Source organism: Aythya ferina, assembly GCF_964211825.1.
Source record: "Aythya ferina genome assembly, chromosome: 17".
NCBI classification, from domain to species: domain Eukaryota; kingdom Metazoa; phylum Chordata; class Aves; order Anseriformes; family Anatidae; genus Aythya; species Aythya ferina.
In genome coordinates, this window is record NC_140316.1 from 10,958,025 (window position 1) to 10,962,139 (window position 4,115).

General features: G+C 47.8%; 1 long non-coding RNA gene across 2 annotated transcripts; it reads left to right on the top strand.

Moving 5' to 3' along the window:
• LOC311420649 lies at positions 1–3,482 on the top strand. 2 transcript variants are annotated; one of them, XR_014684446.1, is made up of 4 exons: positions 1–43; positions 1,020–1,066; positions 1,546–2,905; positions 3,164–3,482. It is a non-coding gene; the product is annotated as an uncharacterized lncRNA (long non-coding RNA). The 2 variants fall into 2 exon arrangements; XR_014684447.1 differs by lacking the exon at positions 3,164–3,482 and having other exon boundaries at positions 1,546–2,957.
• The last annotated feature ends 633 nt before the right edge of the window (positions 3,483–4,115 follow it).

Sequence of the window (4,115 nt, forward strand, 5' to 3'; positions counted from 1 at the left end):
ACTTGGTCGGTCTGAGATGACACGGGATGAGCTGAGCTGCAGGGTGAGCACTGCCTGACCCAGTCTGTTCTTGTGGTGCCCAGAGTCCCCAGAGGGACCCCGGTGCTGTACGTGGGTGGGGATACCCATTTTGGGAACACTTTCACTTGCCTGCAGAGATGTTGCTGCTGGTTTGGGAGCTCTGTGCCACACTTTGTGTGGCACAAAGCACTGGTCCTTCATCAGAGACATTTCCAAACGCATTTGGGGGACTTGGGGAAGTTGTGCTGTGTCTACACACTTTCCCCCTGTTTTTTTTTTTTTTTTTTTTTTTTTTTTTTTTTTCTGCAGACATGTTCAATGGCTTCTCAAACCCACCTGGGTTTTGGCTATGAGGGCAGCTGCTGACTGATGGGCTGTGTCAGCACAGCGCCTTTTGCTCTGGTGCAATCTCCTTGAGGATTGAATTATGCCACCCCTATTCCTCGGGGAGCAGAAGATGTATGTTCCCAGTTACCCAAATTGTCCCTGCCTGTCCCAGGCCCAGGAGCTTTCTCTCCATCTGTGCAGAGTTTGGGACTGCTTGTTGTCTCTTCACACAGAAACAGACCCAGTCTTTGATAGCCTGTCCTGATCTCTCTGCCATCCCCCACTGTGCTGCACCAGCTCCACGTGTGAGCACTGCTGGAGTCACTTTGGGCATGCACAGGTGCTGCTGGTTTCCCCCACAAGCACCACCCTGTATTTGCAGCTGCTGAAGCCCAGGGGCTGTGAGGCAGCATCAGACCCTGCCCCTCCACAGCCAATTTCCTGTTTCCTACTTAATTTCATGTTATCCCCAAAATCTGCCACCTCAGTGCTTCCCCTTCTCCACAGTTTTCAGGAACAAGATGAGCTGCACAGTTCCATGGACAGGCCCCCATTTTTATTTATTTATTTACTCATTTAGTAACATTTATCTTTTATTTTTTTGCCTGCCTTTATTTCCTTCTCAAATTTTTTTCATCTTTTCTCTTAATTTTTCCTAAATTGTTCTGAAGGAAACCTATTTGGAGGGCTCTATTCTGGACGGCTGTATTGTCTCAAGGTGGGTTCATAACATGGGTGCAGCCAGCACACAGACATTACAACCCCAGCAGCTTTGTGCTTCTGGACCTCTGTGTTGCATTTTGGACACGACACCTTGGCAGCACCGTGGCTGGGATTTCACCTCTGGGATCTACTGAAGTGTGGGGGCACTGGGGAGGGGTCTTCCCAGAGTCCCCTTCGGTGGCTGCAGCTGGGGGATGATAGGGGACATCCTTTCTGACTTTGGTGCCATCGCTTGGACCGGGAGGGGCACTGCTGGGGTGTGCATACCCTGCAGGGTGGCAAGGATGCTTGGTGAATTGTGCTGGGGTCCTTGGAAAGGAGAAATCTTTTTCCTGGCTACTGCCTATTACACTGGGCATAAAAACCCAGTAGAATGATGTTACTACAGCCTTTATAAAATCATTCCCAAAGCTTCACAGCAGAAAAGGACCAAACTTGCTCTGCTCCTGATGCACCACTGCTAATGTTGCACAGGACACCTGAGGAAGGGAGGAAGGTGCAGGAGGGCACAGCATCCATCCCAACCCCAGCCAACACAAAGCCTCGCTGCCGGCTGCCTCACCCCAGCAGGATGTCACCGTGCATTCATTCTGGTCACATGGAGGATGCAGAAATGCCATGTTTCTCTCTGAGAGTATTTCCTTCACATTGAATGAAATTTCTGTCTCGTTTTAAAGCTCTGTGACTGGCAGTAGGCTCAGCACTGGGATGGGCTGTGGGACCAGTGCTCCCATCCACTTGTAGAAATGCACATAGATCAGAAAGCGCAGAGGGCTTTTAATAATGTGTCCACATCCAGCCTATCTCAGTGGCTCTTTACACTTTCTGTTGTTCCAGGAAGATAACGCTTCACAGAAGCTATAAAAGACACATCATATCTCAGTGACACTTTGGGACAATGCAGGATAAAATTCAATTAAATGCAAAATCCAAAAGAAGTCTGACAGAGTTTCAGGTGCTTTTCAATTCATCACTTTTCAATATTTCTTGAAATTCCCCAGAACCAAATATCCAGAGGTCATTTCAAAAGCTACCACAAAGAATGTGCCAGAGGAGTTTTCATCAGGGACCTTGACTTGCCTTATGATAGAAAACTCTCTCCACGAGTCTGAAATTTGGGACCAGAGGAAATGAATAATTACAGCTGCCTGTACCTTCATCACATATTGTGATTTTGCTGGAGCTGCTATTGAATCTGAACCAAAGTGCAGGCTGGTGCTGGGGTGTTTATTCCATGTTTGCCCTTCTCAACATCCCTGCTGGTTTGTGATTAGATGCCTCCTGTACCCAGGGAAAACTTCTGCACCGTGGGATGCGATAGCAGCCAAAGCTGCGTGGCTTCAGAAGGCACAGTGCAGTAACTTAAACTCTTTAATTTCCTATATGCTGGTGAAATCCATTTAGGTTTTCCTTTGTATCTGGAATACAATCCTATACAGCGAGAAAATCTGTGTGCTTTCCACCAAAGAAAAGCCCCAAACTCAAGGCAGGCAGATCTAATCCCACCTCTTACATTTCAATGCTTTTTGGGAAAGAGCTCCTTGTTTTGCAGACTACTGGGGGGCTCAGATGATGTATTGTGGTATCAGCAAACTCCACGCCACCAGCACAGCACCTGTTACTGGTACCTGAAAAAACTGTATTGACTGCAGTATTGATTGTCTTCAATATTAATTGCTAAAGTTCACTGAAGATGCAGTTACAGTAAAGGAGAGTTACTAAAATGTTTTAAGCCTGTGACTGCCACGGAGATTAAATACTGTGCGAGGGCAGATCCAAGTCCCAGTTTTCCTGGCTTTTTAACGTGTACGCTTGATATCAAAGAAGCACAAGGGTAGGTAATACATATTTTTCTTTTCAATAAATAGTTCAGCCTTCCTAATGGAGATGCTTATATCACTTCATTTCTCCAGTTGCTCATTGCTAAATTATTTAAAAATCATTCTCTGATGATTAATGCCTGGCAATATTAGAAAGGCAACCAGCTGCTGAGATGTGTACATTAAATCTGCTGATTTGCTTTAATTAGCAGAAGAACTATTATTGAGTAGCTGGAAACATGTTAATCTCTTTTTTTTTTCTCTGGTACCAGTGTTCCTGAGCCACAGAACTGGGCAGGAGCAGGGAAAGGAGGAGAGTGGCATTTGAGAGACGCTATAATTTACACACATCCATTTTTCTTCCAAAAAGTGTGCACGCTGAGCATTTGATTTTCATGTTCTAGTGATGCACAGCGAGCCAGCTTTATTTGTCAAAAGCCGATATGGGTGCTTTGGGAGGGATAAAGCCCACAAACTTTGCAGTAGCTGGAGCTAACGACATTGCTATGCGTGCTTCAGCTTCACGGCTGGGTGTGCACGCTGCCTGTTGTTACAGCTCACAGGATGAGCTATAACACATCGAGATTAGTAACCTGACTGATTTTGGTAACATGTCTCTTCTCCTTGGCAGAATCCAAGAGAAATTTGTGACCGTAATAGAATCATAGGGTGGTTTGGGCTGGAAGGGAGCATAAAGGTCACTTAGCTCCAACCTGTATCCTGTGGCTGCCTCCCAGGCCAGGTCCATACAGCACCCTTCAGGAGTCTCCAGACACCTGACCACTGCCTTTGAGCCCTGTGTGAAACCACACCGAGGTGGGCAGGCAGAGCAGGTCAGGGCCTGGTAGATGCCTGGATGCAAAATCCCACCGGGGCTGTTCCTCCAGGGGTAAGACTCATGCAGCAGGGATGCCAGAGCACCCCTGGGAGAGGGCACACCACCAAAACCCAGGAAAGGCTCTCCCTATCTCCTAACTCTCACTCCAACATCCCACTGCTCTCCCAGGCATTTAAAAGCCCACCGAGGGTGAGACATTCAGTTCTGCCAGAGCGGCTTCAGCTGCGCCTTTTCCATCCATAGAACTGCCCAACTGGTTGGCTCCCCAGTTTGGCCAGCACTCGTGGCAGAGGTGCCCTCAGACCCACTTCAGGCTCTGCACAAAGCAGGACTGTGGTTTCCTGGGCCAGGGCACAGGCAGGAGGCTCCTCATTGCAGGGGTTGAG